The 21113-nt window shown below is 36.4% G+C and overlaps 1 long non-coding RNA gene across 1 annotated transcript in view; it reads left to right on the top strand.

Moving 5' to 3' along the window:
* The window catches only part of LOC123796542 (uncharacterized), a 119322-nt gene that overhangs the window by 4811 nt on the left and 93398 nt on the right, over window positions 1–21113 (top strand). Inside the window, exon 2 of the long non-coding RNA XR_006780770.2 lies at window positions 20226–20385. This is a non-coding gene — a long non-coding RNA (uncharacterized LOC123796542). The remainder of the gene's footprint in view (window positions 1–20225; window positions 20386–21113) is intronic.

The following is a 21113-nucleotide window of genomic DNA, read 5'->3' as shown; positions in this document are numbered from 1 at the left end:
ATCTCTCTGACGAATAAATAAAATCTTAAAAAAAAAAACCCACCTAATTCCCTTGTATTTAAAAAAAAAAGCAAATCTTATTAAAAAAAAAAGAAGGAAGAAAAAGTACATCTCCAGGATTGTACTCTATTTCTGAATAAGGTAAGTTTCTGTTCTCTGTTTACAGGGTGAATCATCTGTTTTTCACATCCTACATCAATATTGTTTTACATGATGCAGATCGGTGTGGATGTTATAACTAGACATCATAAATGAAAAATAATATATGGTTTGTATGTTTTGATAAATTTTAACTTTTTGTAATAGATTTGTGTGTATGTTATGGTAGTAAATGACAAACTAGTATCTACGTACGTTTATCTATTCATGACTCAGCTAAGTTTTCCTTAATTGTTTTGACATTTCGGTAATATTGTGGTTTGTCTCTGAGTTTTCTCAAATTGTTACAAATGTCCAAAAGATTTTCCAACACATTTTTTTGGAAACCAAATCTACATGTAAGTGGACCCATGCATTTTAAATCTTTGTTGTTGAAGTGCGAACTGTAATTGTTACTGCTTCTCTGTTTTCCCTTGGTGCCTCTGTTACAGAATCACAGGCAGATAAGCAGGTCATATCATCCTGGGACGCATTTGTTATGTTCTGAAAGTACATCTGTGTGCCCATCTTAGCTATTCTTTAGCTCTTTTCCGTAGTGTCTGGTTCTGGGTCATTCTGTGATGATGCCTCAACTATTCTCAGCCTCACTTGAAGCGTAACTCCAGTGGATCATGAAGTGGATCATTCAAGACTTGGATAACTCTGGTCCCTTAGCACAGTGTAACCATGTATAAATCTCTCTCTTGTTACCACGGTGCCTAAGACAGTTTTGCTTACAGAAACTCCTGATAAATTACATCTTTCTTTAACTTCTTTTCTTCTACTTGGGATATATCTGTCCCTTTTTCTCCATTGAATCCTCTCTTGTTTGTTCCTTTTTCTTAGATCTACGTTTGGATAGCTTTTGTATACAGTGATATTTGTTTAATTTGCCCACTACCACAGCATTTTGAATGATCGTCTTATTTTATGATGTTTGTCCTGTCTTCTGTATTATATCTGTCTGTATATATAGGGATATATCTGTCTGTATATATCTGTCTGTATATCTTCAGTATTATATCTGTATGGTATCTGTCATTTGTAAAATTTTGTTAACTGTTTAAACTCAATAATCTTTTCTTAACTCCCCCCGGATATTTACATTCGGTATCTTGTACTTATCATTTCTCTATGGTTAAAGAAATAATGACTCAGGGTGCCTGGGTGGCTCAGTCAGTTAAGCATGGCCCCATAGTCAATGAGTATGAAATCCGAATATTTGAACACGGGTTATCTGGACCCAGTGCCTATGTGCTTAACCGTTTCATATTATATACTATGCTTCCTCTTTGACACCTTCCCTCCTGCCTCATTTAACTTGGTCACAATCTGTGTTGGGTGTAACTTATACCTCATTAATACATTGCAGCTATGTTCTATCTTGTGGAGCTCTCCATCCACAATGGACATTCCATTCATTCATGCCTGGTACCTTCTTCATGAGTATTTTTTTTTTCTTTTTCTTTTAACTGATTTTATTTATTTATTTATTTCTGAGAGAGCTTGCACAGGAGTAGGGGAGAGGGGCAGAGGGAGAAGCTTACTCTCCTCTGAGCAGGGAGCGTGATGTGGGGCTCCATCCCAGGACACTGAAATCATGAGCTGAAGGTAGACACTTAACCAACTGAGCCACCCAGGCACCCTGGAGGAAGAAAATTTCTTAAGTTTGGCTTTTTTGTACTTTGAGACTAAGAAAGATTTTGAGGAGAAATTCTATGTATGTATTTCTTTTGTGTACTAATTATTTAAATTCTCTTAGATCACAGGTGTGTCTGCTCTCACCAATTTTATAAGCGTAAGAAAAATACCGAGCTATTTACAGTGTCAGCAAACCCTGAAATCAAAGACTAAAATTCAGTTTAAAGTTCAGAATCCACAAAGTTTGAATATGTATTAATAAATAAATTTCCATGATCATTTTCAATACCATCTTCACTTAAATTGTGTTCATTTGTTCTGGTGACTTCCATGGTTTTCCCTTTCTGTTAGCTAAATGAAAGTCTTGTTGCTTTGACGTAAGTAAACACTAACAGACTCTGAAGGGCTGAGGATTGTTTCTTGTCCTTTTCAGAGTCAATGTTTTGTAACCTGAGTTGCAGAAACTACAAGACCTCCAAGGCTAGTTACTTTCGTGCAGAAGAAAAAAAATAATATGCCAATGAACTATGTATGTGGAAGTGAGAGTTTATTTTTGAATTTCAGTTTTGTTTCCTTTTGTTTATGAATTTCCTAAAAGAGAACTTGTTTCATTTGTGGAGATTTATCATAGGATGTGAAGATTGAGGTGGGGCTTCTAAGCAAACTTTTCAGAAATGGGATTATTTGCATTTTATAAATGTAAGACGGATTGATCTCTAATAACATGCAGTGCAAGGTTTCCTTGAGTTGAATTAGATCCTACAGGAAAGAAGAGAAAGCGGAAAGGGATTGATTCTTTCCTGCCTCTTTCTGCTTTTCATTACTTGGCTTTCATTACCTTGTCGCATAGACTTTGGAAACAAGCTGATGAGAGCATGCGTCATCGCTATGACTGTGCAAAGTTATGTAACCTCTGTAGGCCTCAGTGTCCTCACAGTTCCGTGCAGACAATAAAAGTTTTACCTTGTAGGACTCTAATAAGGACGAAATGGCATAATTCATGTGAAAACCTGGATGCATTGTTCGCCATCTGCAAAGATGAGGGGCTGATATTATTACTAAATATTACTGCCGTTCCCTGGATTGATGAATATAAAATTAGATTTCAAACCACACACCAAATTTTAGTCACAGTTACCCATGTGATATTTCAGTTCTCTTTCTAAAGTTTCTACCTGGCATTCCCCTCCATCACTTCACTTTTTAGCTCTCTTCCCTGATAGAGTTTCTTTAATCTTCCCTGTTGCCTGAGTAATTCAGTTCTTTCTAAAAGTACTTTTCCAATTAGCAAAATAAAGACATGATAGTCACCTAATTTGGCTTTCTTAGAAAACAGTTTAGCGCATATTCAATAATACTTCAATCATGTGCCTTGTGGGGATTTGCCCTTTTACCTTTTGTTGTGTAAGTGGCCCTTCCATTCCCACTGCCACCCACTCTCCTTCCTTCCTACCTGCCCTTACTAAAGAAGGAATTCTGCTACTATGAAAAATAGGATTTCAGGGAGAAGATTCAGCTTTAGCATATATATTCTTATTTTTAAAGATTTATTTATTTATTCATTCGAGAAAGAGAGCACAAGCAGGGGAGAGAGGAAGGAGCAAACTCCCCTCTGAGTTGGGAGCCTGACTTGGGGCTCCTGGCTTGATCCCAGGATCTAGAGATCATGACCTGAGCTGAAGGCAGTTGCTTAACCATCTGAGCTGCCCAGGCACCCCTACCTTTAGCATATATATTCTATGTAACTGCATTGTTTGGTGGTGCCTTTAAGGTCTCTGATCACACACCAGAAGAAGCCCTGTTACTTTTGTAGGAATGTGGTGACCCGGGGTAGTCCATGGTCATAGAAGAAGGTGACTTTTGACCACTTATATCTCTAGTCTCTGAAGCATAAGTCTAAGCAATGGAAGTTACTCTACCACACTATATTGGACTAGTATACTTTAAGCTTTATGGCTTATTAGAAAAAGCCGGGCTTGGATTCACATCCTGGCTCAGACTCTTACTGGCTGTGTGAACTTGGTCAAGTGTCTTAACTTCTCTAACCTTCATTATCATTTTGAAGAATAAATGTAATACAAATTAAAAGTCCCTGGTATATCATGAATAATGTTTCTATAATTGCTTATGTGTGTGTGTATGTTAAATATTCTTGGTTGAAGGAAATATCTAGGAACATGGTCCATAGTAATATACAATTCACATCTGAGTATATGTGCCCATAGAAATTATAAACTGTCAAGAGTTTAGTTGGCTGCCATTACTAGCTATTAGTAAATTAAGTCAATGTGAACATGTTCAGAAATGCTGTCTTGACCAATCATTTTGCGTGGAATCACCATTGGCATTGGGACCACCTTGTATTTCTGTTTTGAAACTGCAGTGCTGTTGAGATTGCTTTGTAACAAGATCTTTTTAGTATTTCAACTTCTTTTTTTTTTTTTTAAAGATTATTTATTTATTTATTTGACAGAGAGAGACAGCCAGCGAGAGAGGGAACACAATCAGGGGGAGTGGGAGAGGAAGAAGCAGGCTCATAGCAGAGGAGCCCGATGTGGGACTTGATCCCTGAACGCCGGGATCACGCCCTGAGCCGAAGGCAGCCGCCTAACGACTGCGCTACCCAGGCGCCCTTAGTATTTCAACTTCTAAGTAATTTCTCTAATTCCGAAATTGCCCACATCTAATACTGGATTCTTCTTTGTAACAAGCAAAATGGTTATCTTTACCAGAGAAAAATAAATTCCTTTGCTTAAGAAGGAGATGGAAGGGAAAAAAAGAGTCTCACCAAAATAAGAGTTTCTTTTGTCATGAAAATGTAGCCTCTGTACACTTTCCGCAACAGTCAGTTGACAGAGAATGCTTGATAATTAAATGTTGATCCCCTCTTTTAGTGTTAGATCTTCAATACAAAATATCCTGTCAAGATGACAAATGAATCTAATATAAGCTATAAAACACACACACACACACACACACACACACACACACACACACACACACATCCCAAACCCAAGACCTATCTAGAGACTCTTCTGATGTGAACGGCATGTTGTAGTTTGGATTAGCAGGAGTGTAATCAGATTTTTTGATCGTCACTGAAAGGAAGGAAACTTCTCCTTTCGAAGCCATTGAAATGAACTATCTGTCAATTCTGGAGTTTTTTTTTTTTTTTTGTTTTGTTTTTGGAGTCCTCTTTTTTCCAGTATTACTTGCTGCTTAAAACTCTGTGTGGGTATTATACCTTGTTTCAGTCAAGGTTCTCATTGCTCTTGTTCTTCAGGGCCATTGCTAGCTATCGTTTGCTACCAGCTGCTGTCCTGAGCGTACTTTAGTCTATCAGCCCGTCTTGTTGTTCTACATGAAAAGAATGGAGCTGGGGAATGAGAGTTCTTCCTGTAGAATGCTTACTTCGCTTGCTCCTAAACACTCATACCCCACTCCCTTCAACTAGTTAAGGGCCACTATCAGATCTTACTTTAAGTAGCATTTTCTCAAGGAAACTTTCTCTGTCACTCAGAATAGATGAGGTTCCCTTCATATACACTCTAATTGTTTCCCCCTATTTTCCTTAATGTAGGTTATCAGAATATGTCATTATATTAAGTCGACCCATATTAAAGTGCTATTCAGATTGGTTAAAAACAGTGAACTATTGGTAGTTTCATATGGTCCAACCTAAAATACTTATTTGTGGAGTTAATTATTTTCTGTTCCCCTCACTATACTGTAAGCTTCACGAAGTCAGAATCCTTGTTTGTTTGCTTCCTTGCCCCTAGTATCCGGTAAAATGTCTGCCTCGTAGCAGTTTCTCCGTATACGTTTGTTGAATGAATGATGAGTCTATATGACCTAAATACCAATTTCAAGTATCTCTATAAACTCTTGAAACAAGTGTTCAAGGCATCCCTGGGTGGCTCAGTTGGTTAAGCGTCTGCCTTCGGTTCAGGTCATGATCCCAGGGTCCTGGGATCGAGTCCTGCATGGGGCTCCCTGCTCAGCGGGGAGTCTGCTTCTCCCCCTGGTTGCCGCTCCCCCTGCTTGTGTGCTCTCTTTCCCTGTCTCTCTGACAAATAAGTAAATAAAATCTCAAAAAAAAGAAAGGTATTCAAAAGACTCTAGACGAGGACAATAATGCTGTGTGTGGGCAGGTGGTTTTATCATAGTGGGGGGGACTTTGTAATATAACTAATGCTGCTTCTTCACGATAGATTCTCTTATCGTTCTCTAGGATGGTATATACTTTCCCACTCTTTCCGCACTCCTGTGGCAGAATACTGTTGTATGTTTCTGTTCTGGATGGATGTCATCTCCCTCAAAGACTGAACAGAAATCTTAAGCTTCTGTCTACTACTTCCCTCGTGAACATATGCTTTTAGATGAAACTTTTACTGAAACCAAATCTTTTTGCTTGCTATTCCCCATGTCTATTTTAGATTTCTTTCCATCTGCATCCTTGCTCCTGCCCCTATTTTGTATCTACTGATATTTCACCCATCTTTCAACACCCCATTCATATCCCTCCCTCTTCCCGAGTCCTTTCAGGATCACTTAAAGTGAAGTTTTCCCTTCAAACTCCTAGAACACTTAATATATGTCCCATACAATTCTCTTATCACTTAGTCACTACCTAGTTTGACAGTAATTTGGTTTTGTGTGGATCTGTTATTCTCTTTATACTTTGCCCATTTTTATCCTTCACTGGCAGTCATTTGGCAGAAACATGCCTGCTTTAAACAAAGTTTATCAATACATGTATGTTTAAAAAACTTAAAATATGCTTGTTTTATTATACTAAGTATATTAAGTTTATGAGTTTTTTTATGTTTAGCAATAGGAAGCATTTGTTTGAAAAGTTGAGAAATTCTTCACAAGGGAAAGGAAGAAACCACTTTTGGCATGATGTAAGTAGAAGGACGCAAACATGTGCCTTTCCTCTTCATCCCTCAGAATGTCAAGATATCACAACAACATATAGTGGAATCTTTCTTCATCATTTTTCTTTCCCTTCCTTTCCTAAGAGCAGCAGTTTGGGCTGTTAGACTTGGGTAGGAGGCAACAGTGTGGGCCTGAGGTGGCTTTTGCTTGGAAGGTACTTGAGATGGAAGGTACTTTAGAGTCCAACGTTGGCTATAGAGCGAGCTAAATGATGTTGGGAGTTAGCTAGTTTCTGAATTATTAGCCTAGATTGTTCAGTTAGTTGACAAGGTGTGAGAGAGGACAGAAGTTCTATCTAAAGATACTAATTAGGCTGGAGCAGCTTTAGGCTATCCTTTCTAGATGCGATTGTATCATAGAGAATGAGACAGATGCATTGTCAGCGAATGCTAGAGAACCACAAAGTCTTGTCTCCATGTACATTCTCAGGTCCTTCAAAATAATGGTCATAAACTTCTTGCATATGAAACACAGTGCATTATAAGTGGTAGGTTTTCAATAAATATTTCATTGAGTAGCTGAAATTAGGTACTGAAAATACCCTAGGAATCATTAAATTCAATTTCATCGTGTTATAGTTCGTGAATGCGATTTACCATGTGACTGTTCTGTACCAGGTACTCTGTGCACTGAAGACCTGAGTACAAATAACACAGTAATTGTGTTTGAGGCAACTTATAGAATGAGAAAATAGAAGCTCAAAGAAGTAAATTGTCTTGTTTAAAATCATGAGTCTTAGGGCAAATCTGGTTACAAACAGTTATTGCTGTTTTCTTTAGAATAAAAAAATGCCTTTCTTGAGTCCTTAGTGATCCTCCCTACCTCACTCTGGATCCTGATCCCAGCTGCTTCCCTAACTCTGGAAAGTTATTCGTTGCTCCTGTTCTACTCCTAGAAGAGGAAATGCAATTCGTAGAGCCTGGTAGTTTGTTACACCTTACTGTGTGGAAGTTAACAAGTCCTTCTTATAGTAAGTGAACCCCTTTTTTATATGTTACTGAGTTTATTGCAGTTATTTACATTAGATTTACATATCTGAGCCATTAGCTTAACTTTTCCCTTTATTTCTTTCATTCCTTTTCCTTTTTTATAAAAGATTTTATTTATTCATTTGAGAGAGACAGAGACAGGAAGAGCACAAGCAGGGGCAGAGGGCTAGGGAGAAGCAGACTCCCCGCTGAGCATGGAGCCAGACTTGGGCCTGGATCCCAGGACCATGAGATCGTGACCTGCACCCAAACCGAGAGTCGAAGACTTAACTGACTGGGCCACCCAGGTGCCCCCTTTTATTTCCTTCTAATCAGGTTTCTCTTCATCTAAGCTTTTGTCTCATTTTTAGATAAACCACCTCTAAAGAGTACCCAGTTTATTTTTATCAGGATGTTTTTAACTTATATTTTTCAGAATAATTGTTGTAAATTTTAAAGATACAGAAACGTAAGGAAGAAAATAAGAATCATCCGTAATAGTACATAGCCAGAAATAACTACCTAACTTTTTGACATGTTACTTTAGTTTTTGAAGTGAAGTAATGTTGGTTTAATTCTATAATCTTTAATTCTGGAAATTGCTTTTTTTCCCCATCAATAATATTCTTTCTGTCACGTGACTGCTATGTGCAAGGCATTGTGCTTTAATGCACAGGCATTTTGCATGAAAATAATTCTCGTGATAGATTTAGACATAGTCTATACTTAGCTAACTCCAGATTTCACTTATGGAAAAATTTGTGTTTTTTTTACAGAAATTCCTTGATAAGCATCTTGGGAGTAGAGGGTTGAATCTTGTGTGAGTGCAATTTTGGAGCAAATCCGGCATTTATTGATTAGTGTCCTTTGTGTAGGAAAATGTAGCAGGAATCTAGGGCTAGAGGGTTGGTAGCAGTAGAAATGACAGGATGGGAGGGCTGGGGGATGTTCGGCAATATGGGAGCAGTCCAGAGCCATGAGAATGCTGTGGCCAGTTACACAATAGCAATGATCGGGTAGTTGACAGACTTTTAATAGCAAAAATCAACAATATTCAATGTTTATTTGTTTAGGTAGGTATATTAGAAAATCATTCCACTGTCTCAAACCTCCAGTAACGTCTGATATACCCATGTAAGCTTGTGCATTCAAGTTGCAAAGGATCGACTTCGTGCAAATCTAAAGGGAAGGTGTTTTTTTTTTTTTTTTCTTCCCCATATACCAACTCCGCTGATGCTTTTTTACAGTCTAGGGCATTGAATCAGGGGATTGGTCTAGGAGTTCCAAGAAGTGACCAGAACAACAAGTTCAGAATAAAGATAATAATCCGGGTCTTGCATAGAAGACAGTTTTAACTTGTTTAGATTAACGAGTAGCCATTTTACAAAATCCTTTTTTCCGGTAGAAATAAAGTAAAGAATTAATCTTTGAAGCCTGGAAGGTGTTGGGAAGCTGACGTCATGTTTACATCATGCAGTGTAATACGTTTATAATATTGGCATGATCAATATCTTTGTTGGTTCTAATGTGAATTGACATTTACATGTAAAGATTCTCCATAGCAATCCTCAATTAAACTTTGATTAGGAACTAGGGGTTAGGAAAATCATGACAGTCGGAGACACATTTTTCCACTAAAACACCTATTATCTTCCTTAGAACAACTTTGCCAATAATCTTCCTACAGAGCTTAAAACATTTCTGAAAAGATGGTAAGATTCATCAATACAGAGTATCTTTTTCTGCCTTTTTCCGAAAGACATAGCTTTCTGCTTTCTGCTTCTCTGGTGTGGGATTTTCCTGACCTGCATATGAATTATGACTATCTTCACTTGGGCCTCAGCAGTAGTGCACCCTGCGTTCTAGTAACATAATGAAAACTTATTTTAAAACTTGTCATTACAGGCCAATAGATAGATCATCGGTCAAGATATATTTCCAAATAAGATGATTTTGTGTAGTAATAGCCTGTTATGATATGGTTAACGTGCCAAGAGAGATGTATGACTTCTACATCCCTACTCCAGCGTCATAAAGGAGTTCTGCTATATTGGTTTGATTGATTTATTATGCTGATTAAATGTGAGTGACTTAATTGTTGTTCTTTTTCCTGTCCAATCCAATGAAATGCAACTTCTTGAGTTCCTAGGAGATGTTGGTTGTTTGTAATGTTGTTCTAGCTTGCAGATGATAGTCCATATTCAACTGCTGATAGCAGTTTTGGCAGGGATAGACTGATCTGGAGGCCTGGAATATAGAAGCAGAATATCTCTGGCCTGAGATTGAAATCTAGAACACAAAGAATAGGTATCAGGAAAAAAAAAAAAAAACAACAACAACAACAACAAAAGCAACAACAATGAAAACCACATTGTAAATCTCTTCCATACCAGAAGAAGCAGTTTGAAATTAGGTCCCAAATCAGAATGGAGTTATAACAATGGAGACCTGAAATGTAAAGTTATATAAGAAAGGAAATAAGTGGAGTAGAAAAATGAGGGTGTACAAAGCAGTGAAAGGAAGATGAACTTGGAGTAATTTGTGATAGAGTGCCTAGAGTGGTACAGAAATTCTTTCCTTTGTTCTAAAGACCATTGGCACAGTCATGTTGAGTTTAATTCAACGCGGTGTTTATGAACCTCAGCACTATTGTCATTTTGGACCAGATAATTCTTTGTCCTGTGAGCTGTGTGATGTTTAGTGGCATACCTGGCCTCTAGCCACTAGATGCTGGTAGCCGCAACCCCCCCCCCCCCCAGCCCCCGGCCCACTGTGAGTTCCTATGGTCCAAAAATTTCTCCAGTCTTTGCCACGTGTCTCTTTGGGGACTGGGGGTGACATTGCCTAATTGAGAACCAGCGATTGAAGGTTTAGCAGAACAAAAATAGTCAAGAGGGTTACAATGTGTACTATACTTAGTCTATATTTCCCAGCTTTAGATAAACTCCTAATACTGTCTTCCTGTCTTCCTCTGTACCTAATATTTCCAAAGTTGTACCTCTTATAAAAATTAAGACTATTGATTATACTTTTACTGTCATCATAGTAGTTCAGGTGATAATAGTTATGATAAATTTCCTATGCTCCTTAGGTCTAGATTTGTATTCACTGTCTGCCTTCGAATGAAGAATGGTATCATCAGGCAAAGAAATCCTTGGAGGAATTTCTGACTTTTAGGCTTTCTCAGATATGTGTAGGAAAAGTTCTAGATATAAAGGAAGTAGGTATTCAAATACATTTTTTGATGGATTTTCTGTTTATGTGGTGCCCCAGCTTAGCTGTCCAATATAACGTTTGCGCGTGTGTGTTGATTTTCTGAGTTTTGTTAAAATTTATTTCTGTTTGCTCTTATGGAGAATAAAAATGGAAAATAAAAGAAGACGGCTGCCCCCAGTGACACTACTATCCTAGTGTTATTTTGGTCTGGAAGCTATCCAGTTCTTAAGGTTTCTTTTCTATAACTTTTCAACCATTTCATCCAACGGAGCTGAAAATATTATATAAAATGTTTTCCTTATTTGTTTGCTGGGTTTTTAGAATTCAACCAATGATCCCAAACTGTCCTCTTCCATTGATTTCTGCAATTACTCATTTTAATAGCTTCTCTTGGACAGCAGGGAATCATCCCCCGTGTTGTAAAGCAGCATTACCTTTCCTACTCAAGAACAATTTTAGTGATGAAGATTTATTGGCCTAAACTATTTATAACCTTTAGTTCTATTTGTTCTAAACATCATCTGATTTACACACTAGCATTCTTATTTCAGGACACATAAGTTAATATTAGTCCCTTATCCTTTATGGACAGAACAGTTGAAACTCATTTTTAACTGAATACTATTACTTTTCATAATATTTTGTTTCTTACATGGAGGAATTTGAAGAACTTGAATAAGACCAAATTTGTCCTGAACTTTAAGTATTTCACTTCTGGATTAATTTACCATTTTGAAATATCTAATTAAACTTCCCAAATTTGTCATTTTGAATGGTCGATATGAAATTATGAAATTTGGTTGAAGTATTTAAAATTTCTCTAATATGGTAAAACTATCCCCAAACTATAAAACTGCCTTGTGCAGAAAAAGTACCACTACTTGAAAATCCAGTAAATGAAAATGTACTTTTACAATCAGTTTAAATCAATTAGATGGCCCTTTGGTCCAGTTCTATTTATGTTTTCATTAGAAAATTTTGTTCAGGGGTGCCTGGGTGGCTCAGCCAGTTAAGCATTTGCCTTCGGCTCCGGTCATGGTCCTGGGGTCCTGGGATGGGGCTGTCTGCTCAGCGGGGTCTGCTTCTCCTTCTCCCTCTGTGCTCTCTCTCTTTCTCTCAAGTGAATAAATAAAGTCTTTAAAATAATAAAAATAATACTTTGTTCATTGTAAATATTTAAATACAGATATATGTGGATATGAAAAGTGAAAGGCTCTTATTTATTGCCTATCTTCTGCCCAATCCCACTCTCCCGAAATCCCTGCTGAGCACAGTTTGGTTTATAACTTTCAGAATTTTGTTTTAGGTATACAGAAATAACGTATCGTAAACTATTTTCATGGTATGTACACATCCACTCATCTACCTGCCCAAGAGAGCTGCTTGAGTGTTTCATTGTATGGATGTAGAACAAGTTTGCAAACTCTTCCTTAAATGATGGAGATTTATTTTAACCATTTTTTAAGTTTGCAGATGATATTTCTATATATCTTTTCTCTAAAATGACCGAGCCAGAGATGAGTAGTGAAAACTAAAATTCCTAGGCTATGCAGACATTGTTAGAGAAGTATACTAGACTTATGTTGCAAATTGTATTTTAAGCCAAATTTACCAGGACCGTAAGTGGAAGGTACTTGCAGTTCCATCTAGATGTGAATGAGAACTAAGTGACATGCTTTAAAACCTGAAAGTGATCTAAGGTAAATATAAAAAGGAACCAAAGTACGTGGACTACAGTTTACATGAGAAGATGGGTCATGTATTGTTCACCACTACAACTTAAATATATTAAGCAACATGGTAAGTATTTTTTTATGGAAGAAAAGAAAAAATAAAGAGGAAAGGGAGAGTCAGAGGGAGGGAGAAGAAAAAAGGAAAGAAGGAAGGAGGGAAGGAATGGAAGGATCTTATGAATAACAACTTTCTAAAAAGTGCTTCAGTTTACAGGTGCTTGGGTGGCTCAGTAGGTTAAGCGTCTGCCTTTGATCATGATCTCGGGTCATGATCTCAGGGTCCTGGGATCCAGCCCTATGACAGGCCGCCTGCTCACAGGGAACCTGCTTCTCCCTCTCCTCCCTGCTCTTGCTCTCTCTCACTCTCTCTCTCAAATAAATAAATAAAATCTTTAAATAAAGAAACAAATATAAAGTGCTTCAGTTTAGCATCACATCAGGTCTAAATACAAAGATATAGTTAGATATTTGGGGGAAAGCTGTGAAGTTTTAGATACATCTCTAATTTATGAATATGTGGTTATATTTTTTAATATCATATCCCTCAGTGGTCCCGTAAAAGGTTCAACATGAAGCTGCATCCGTTTATTTTTGCATTTAGTAAATATTTATTCAATGGTCATTCTGTCCATATAATTCTCTTTTGTCAGATACATCTGTTCATTGCCTTTGAATTGTGTATAATCTAGGCTTATATGCACATGCACATGATTTAATTGATTTAAGAGGACAAAAAGTAGCACTGGTCCAAAGGAGAAAAAGCATGAGCTTTTGAGTCAGATAGATTTAAATTCAAATAGCGACTAGCCATGTGACCTTGGCATGGTACACACTACTATAAATCTTAGTTTCCTTATCTATAAAATGAGGAAATTAATATTATCTGCCTCATAGGGCTATAATGAAAAAGAATGTAATTTACTTAAATACTTAGCATATTGTTTGAAACACTGAACATACATAATAATGATGATATAATTACTATTTTTCAATAATAGTGAACGTAAGATATGTCTGTAGACAGTATGTGATTAAGTGCCAAATTAGAATTATAGAGCAGTGGTCAGCGACGTGTTTTCTATAAAGGAATACATAATAAATATTTTAGGTATTGTAGACCATATATGATCTCTCTCAGAAATTCTTTATCCTTATTTATAAGTCTTTAAAAATATATAAACTACTCTTAACTCATAACGTGTACAAAAATAAGCCTATAGCTGGATTTAGTTAGAGACTATGGTTTCCAATCCCTGTGATAGATGTTAAAGTTCTTTTATCTCAAAAAAGACACTAGCTGGCATGTTGAGCTTCTTGTAAGTGGTGGTGCTTGATTTGGCTCATAGAGAATGAATGGACCATAAATATAATTTGGAATGGTAATTCTCATGTTCTTAGAACAACTGATAAAAATATTGCTCATAGTATCACTCTGAGAAATGTATGAAGTAGAGATTGGAAATAACTGAAAATAGAATTTGGGAATAGGCTTTTAAATGTTTGGCCGCTCAGTGAGTTTCCTGGACCTACAGATGTGGGTGGCATTCCTTGAAGTTTACCCCTTCCATGAAATTTCCCGTAGTAATTTTTCTCTATAAACTAGCCTTTCTTTCTTTCTTTCTTTCTTTCTTTCTTTCTTTCTTTCTTTCTTTCTTTCTTTTCCTTCCTTCCTTCCTTCCTTCCTTCCTTCCTTCCTTCCTTCCTTCCTTCTTATTTTTTAAGATTTTATTTATTTATTTGAGAGGGAGCACAAGCAGGGGAAGCTGCAGAGGGAGAGGGAGAAGCAGGGTCCTCGCTGAGCAGGGAGCTTGACACAGGTCTCAATCCCAGGATCCCGAGACCATGACCTGAGCCAATGGCAGATGCTTAACTGACTGAGCCACCCAGGCGCCCAATTAACCTTTTAAAAAATTTCATAAGGAGGTAAAATTAAAAATTCAAGATATTTAACAGAGTGGCACAGATGTAGCAATAATCGATTTGTGCCATGTGATGTTCCAAATGACTCACATTCACTAACTCATTTACTTTCTGCAATAACCTTGTGTTGTACATAGAATTATTACCATCCCCATTTTACAGATGAGAAAACCAAGGGTGAAGTAATTTAGGCAAATTATTTCATGTCTCACACATAGTAGCAGAAGTGAGATTTCAACCCAGATAGTCTGGGTCTTGAGACAGTAATCTGAACATGTCTTCTGGGGAGCTCTGATTCATTAGTGTTCTTAGGACCCGATACATGGAAACTTAATTTTATAAAATTTAAAAATGTATATTAACTTATTTCCTAGAATGTAAATTTTGTATTAATATATATTCAAGGATACACTGAAGGAAAACAATTTTTTTTTGCCATCCTCAGATTTGTATAATTTTTGGTCTACATATCCAACAGAGTGATAAATACTATGGATAGGGGGTTATCATAGCCTTCAAATATAGGTCCTGATGTCATCCTCATTTCACAAATGAGGACACTGAGATTTGAAGAGGTGCCGCAACTCGTCCATGGTCACATAGCTAATCAAACAGCAGACACAGGATTTGACCTCAAGCCTGTGTGATGCTAGAGCCTGAGCTTTAACCATCTTACTTACTGTCCCCAAATAATTTACCTTCTGGTCGGGATAGTAAGGGATGTATATATGAAATTATGACTAATGATGCCCAGTGGTATTTATGAAATGAATTGTATCGACATTAAGTACTATTAGAATTTTAGAGGAAGGAGAGGGCATTTTGGGCTGGGGTGGACAAAGGGAATGACAGTGACATTAATTTTTATGTTAGTCAATCCAAAAGTACCAAAGCACAAATGGCAATGTGAGAGTGGGATGGGATCGGCAAAAATAGCGGAGACATGGTAGAGTATTTAAGGCAATGGCAAATTGGAAAACATTAGTACTGCTGTAATTTGTTGTGATAGAAGCAGTATACACTAACAGTAAATGTTAAAAAAACAAAGAACTAAAGCCTGAAGGAAAGTGCTAAGTGATATCAGAAATTTATCTCTGAAATATTAAATAATGAATCATATTAAAAACATCTTACAAGAGAGTTAAAGATGGTACAATTTTGCTACAATACTATGTTTTCATAGTATAGCAAATGATTAGATTTAGGAATGCTGTATTGTTTTAAAAAGCAATAATTGCTTTTCATAGGATAGCAAATGACTAGAATTAGGAAGGCTGTATTTTTTTAAAAAGCAATAATTGCTTTGTGCATACTGTCAACATTTAATAATACGCCAATGACTTAACAGTTTTAATGTTACGGAGCAGGTTATGATATTCATATAATAATTTTTTTGCATCTTAAAAACATCGCCACATTTTAAACATCAACCTTCTTTTTATCTGTTTCTGTCTCCTATTATATTTTGATTTTTTAGCCTCATAAGTGGATCTAATTTAATAATGTTCCTAAAATATACCATTGTCATCTTTTAAGAAGTAAAATATATTTGTGCATTCATGTCTCTGGTATTCTATTGGAAAATAGGTTTGATTCCTTTTGCAATTGCTGCTAAGGTGGGTATTTTTCTTTGGATTATAAGGTCATTATGAATCTCTGAGTAGATTGATGAAACTGTTAATTTACCTGTCAAGAGAGGGCCACAGATATATCTGAAAGAGGTATACTAATGGCATGGCACTAATGCAATTTCACAAACGACTTAATGGAGCACATAAAGCATATTTCCTCTATTAAATACACATAGCATAGAGTCATATCTTGCTTTACGGGCTGTGAAAAATATTTTTAATCAGCTAAAGGATGAAGAGGCTCTTCAAGGTTATGCAGATTAAGTTATAAAAAGCCCTTAAACACATAATCCTCAGTGAGTGTTCAGGAAGGAAAATTTCAATCAGGGATGTTTGTTTAGATTGACAACATTTGTGAGTTTCTTAAGTTTCCAAGAGGATTTTAAAAAGAAAATTGGTATGTCATTCTTCAAAACAAAATAGGGAAAATACAAAGGTATTCAAGGCTTATGTTCTTTAAAAGATGTCTAATGCACTGTGATGCTAGATTGTTGACCTCTCTTCTAGTCTGGATTAGAGCACAATTATAGCTATAGTTTTGTTGGATTTCAGTTACCTGATCCACCCACGGATGTTCCTCGCTGTCCTTGATACCATAGCCACCTCTTCTTTCTCCTTAGCAGCAGTAATTATCAAAACATCTTTAAGTACCAACTTGCTACCCTATGAGATAAAGACTCTTTTATAGTTCATTGATTTATTCATTGATTCATCACTTATTTACTCCAGAAATCTGTATATAACTCCTGTGATATTTTCAGCATTGTCGTAGGCCCTTGAGACACAATGGGGTTCCAAATACTTCTATATGTCAACTGTACCTCAGTAACATTTAATCTGTGTGACACTGAGCTTATTGTGAACTGGGCTATGTATTAGATTGAGAGGGTACAGTTAGGGGTTCCAGCCCCTTAATAAACAATTGAGGGTTGGCTTCTGTTACACCTTAGTTTGAATATTATGCAAGGAATGGGTAAATGGCATGGAGGGCAGACTTCAGGGAATTAGACATGCCCGGAATTAAGGAAAAGGCCTCTATCCCACTAGCTTGAGGTAAAAGTCAAGGAGCCTTCAATTACCTGAGGGGAGGACAAATAGAAGATCTGCCAGCCAGCGAATCAGTCTCTATGACCTGTGCTTTAACTTCCATCTCTGATCTTTCCCCAGTCGATAACTATTGATATCTTCATGAGAATTGTTAGAGAATTGAAGACCCTGAATCATTAAGGTCGTTAATCATTCAAGAATGATTAAAATTGTTTTCAATAAGTTATTCTTCCTCATTCAAGATAAACGACACCCTCAAGAAGATGTGAATCCAAACGTGGTTTCTGCTTTATATTAAAACATTCTGAGAAGTCCATGAGGGTCCCATGTACTGATAGTCGGTCCCAGCTAGATTACTTCTGAATTGTGTGATCTTGTGCGTATCATGTAACTTCCTGGACCTGCCGCTTCCATCTGTAGAAAAAGGGTACTAAATCTGGCTCTGCTTAACATTTGGGGTTATGTTAGTAGTTCCAGTGATATTAAATGTATGAGCATTTTGGGGAGCCTGGGTGGCTCAGTTGGCTAAATGTATGAGCATTTTAAAATTTGTTCAGCAATATACAAATGTAAGGAATTTTTATTTGAAAATATCGTAGGCTCCGAGAAAGCCTGTCTTAGTACTTGAGCTGCAAGCTTATTAAGAGTCTCATCTGAAAGTTATTACATTAGTGGAAAGTATTTTAAGAGTTTATATAATAAAAGTGGAAATGGGAGATATTTTCATTTTATTATGTGGAAAATGGAATTGCCAATCGGCAGGTGAGTTTAAGACTGACTCTTTTATTCTTAATAAACAAATTCTGTTTTGACTCTTTATAATACCTATTTACAAAGGTACTCTAGACTGCTGTGGCCCACTTTGCAGAGGTGTTTTGTCTCCTCTGTTGAGCCGAAGGCCAGTGCACTGTATCAGATATGGGAGTGCATTCTCTACTCAGTGCAGGAGGACAGATAGAAAGGCCAGAGCCTTAGTTTATTATATCCCAGTTAATGAGCAACACAATTAAGGTTTTGCAGCATGGAAAGTTTAGCAGCGTATTCAGAATGAAAATAAGAGCAAAAAAAGCAAAACATCCTTTTATATTTGATCAAAATTTGTTGAGAAATGTTATTCTGCAATGTCAATCTGAACACGATTATGGTTCCTTTTTTTGTCCCACCCAATTTTCAAGAAAATTTTTTTGCAATCAATTTACATGTTTGCTTTACGATGCACAGTTAGGTCAGTTTTCACAAATGCATAAAGTCATGTAAGCATTGCCAAGATCAACATACCGAATACTCCTTACACTCTAAGAAAATTTCATGTTGCCCCTTTGTAGTCAAACCCTACTTCCCTTCATAACTCCTGTCAATTCCTTTTGTCTATAGTTCTGCCTTTTCTAGTATGGTTTTTTCATTCATTCATTCATTCATTCATTCATTCATTCATTCATTTGACAGAGAGCACAAGCTGGGGGAGCAGCAGGCAGAGGGAGAAGCAGACTCCCCGCTGAGCAGGGAGCCCTATGTGGGACTTGATCCCAGAACCCTGGGATCCTGATCTGAGCCCAAGGCAGATGCTTAACTGGCTGAGCCACCCAGGAACCACTGCTTTTTCCATTTATCAGCAAATTATTCTTTTTTATTTCTGAGTATCCAATAGTGTGAATTTACGAGTTTGTTTATACATTCACCTGTGGATGAGCATTTGGGTTGTTTCTGATTTTTGGTCGTTATGAATAAAGCTGCTATAAACAGTCTCATACTGGTTTTTATGTGAACGTGAGATTTCATTTCTCTTGCGTTGAATGCCTGGCAGTAGGATTGTTGGTTCAAATGAGAAGTATATATTTAATGTTACCAAAAACTACGTAATTGTTTTCTAAAGTGCCTGTACCATTTTTTTTTTTATTTGCAATGCAAGAGTTTTCCAGTTGCTCTGCATCCTCTCCAGGGTTGGGCATTTTCATTGTAATAGGTGTGTAGTGGAATCACATTGTGATCTTAATTTGTCTTTATTTCCCTAATGTTTAATGAGACTGAGTAACATTTTGTGCGATTATTTGCCATTACTGTATCTCCTTTGGTGAAGTATCTCTTCATGTGGTTTATCCATTTTTAAAATCAAATTTTGTTTCCTTATTCCTCTTTTTTGACAGTTATTTATATATTGTGGATATAATCCTTTGTTAGACATGTGATTTGAAATTATATTTTTTAGAATGCAGCTTGTCCTTTCATCCTAGTAATGGAGTTGTTTTTGAGCAAACATTTTTAATTTTGATGAAGTCCAAATTACCATTACTTTAAATTGGTTGTGATTTTGGTTTTATAGTAAAGAATTCTGCCAGATCTAAGTCCAGAAGAATTTTGCTCCTATGTTTTGTTCTATTGGTTTTATACTTTATCATTTTACATTTGGGTATTTGATCCATTTTGAGTTAATTTTTTGAATAAGACATAAGCAATAGATTGCGGTTTTAACTTTTTCACATGACAGTTTAATTGTTCCAGAGCCAAGCTGCGTTGTTAGGTTTGTGCACATTGAGGATTATTATTTCTTCATGATGATGTGACCCTATTATCATTATGTAATTAATGTCCCTCCTTATTCCTGGTAATTTTCCTCATATGTAAGTTAGCTGTGTCTCATGTCAATATATTTACTCCTACTCTCTTTGAATTTGTGTTTTCCCGGTATTTCTTCTTTCAGACTTTTATTTTTAATCTGTGTATATCTACTTATTTAACGTAGGTGTCTTACAGACAACATATAGTTGGGTCTTAAACAGGGCATTTAGGTGTTTTTTTTTAATGCAGTCTGAGTGTCGGTTTTCATTTGTGTTTTATACCATTTGCATTTTATTTTAGTAATTTTTCCTTGGATTGGGTCTATAATTTTGTTTTTTTGTTTTCTGTTTGTCTTGTTCTTTTGTTTCTCTGTGGTTCATATCTTGCCTTCTTTTTGATTATCTGAATAGCTTTAATTTTTTTTATTTTTTTTATAGATTTATTCATCCATTTGAGAGTGGGGAGAGGGGCAGAGGGAGAGAGTCTTTCAAGCAGACACCATCCTACCTTGGAGCTAGACACAGGGCTCCATCCCAAGACCCTTGAGATCATGACTTAAGGCTAAACCAAGATCAACTGCTCAACCTACTGACCCAGGTGGGTGCCCCTGAATAGCTTTTAGTATCCTATTTTAATTAATCTATTTTTCCCCCTATATACAGTCATATTTGTAGTGATTGCTCAAATCACAATATACGTATCTGTATTTTTACAGTGTACTTAAGGTTGGTATTTTACCACTTCAAGTAAAATGTAGAAGCCTTACACACATATAGAGTTCTTTATCTTTCCTCCTTTTATGTTAATATTTCTTTGCCCTTTGTGGTTTCGCATGACCAATCCACTAATGATGCAGATTTTCTTATATGTAATCTCTGGATGCTTTCAATATTTTTCTTTATTTTTGATTTTTACCTATTTGATTATCATGTAATCTAGGTTTGGTTTTCTTTTGGTTTATCCTCTTTTAGTATGCTATACTTCTTTTTGTGTAAATTTATTTCTTTTGGCAGATTTGAGAAGATTATAACTATTATTGTATAAAAATCTATTTTATGTTCCAGTCTTTTTCTCCTGTCATTCTGGGACTCCAGTGACACAGTGGCCTTTTAATATTGTCCCACATGTCCTTTGGGCTCTGTTCATTTTGTTAAAATTTGTTTCTGTTATTCTGATTACATAATTTACTTTAATCTATGCTTATGTTCACGTCCTCTTTCATACTCTGTCATCTCCATTCTGCTGTTGAACCCAATACAGTGAAAATTTATTTTGTATTCTGTGTTTTTTAATTTTAAAGTTCTATTCGGTTCTTTATTGTAATA

Source organism: Ursus americanus, chromosome X, assembly GCF_024610735.1.
Source record: "Ursus americanus isolate L20-20 chromosome X, mUrsAme1.1.p, whole genome shotgun sequence".
Classification (NCBI taxonomy): Eukaryota; Metazoa; Chordata; class Mammalia; order Carnivora; family Ursidae; genus Ursus; species Ursus americanus.
The sequence above is the reverse complement of the archived record's forward strand: the minus strand, read 5'-3'. Positions and strand labels throughout refer to the sequence as shown.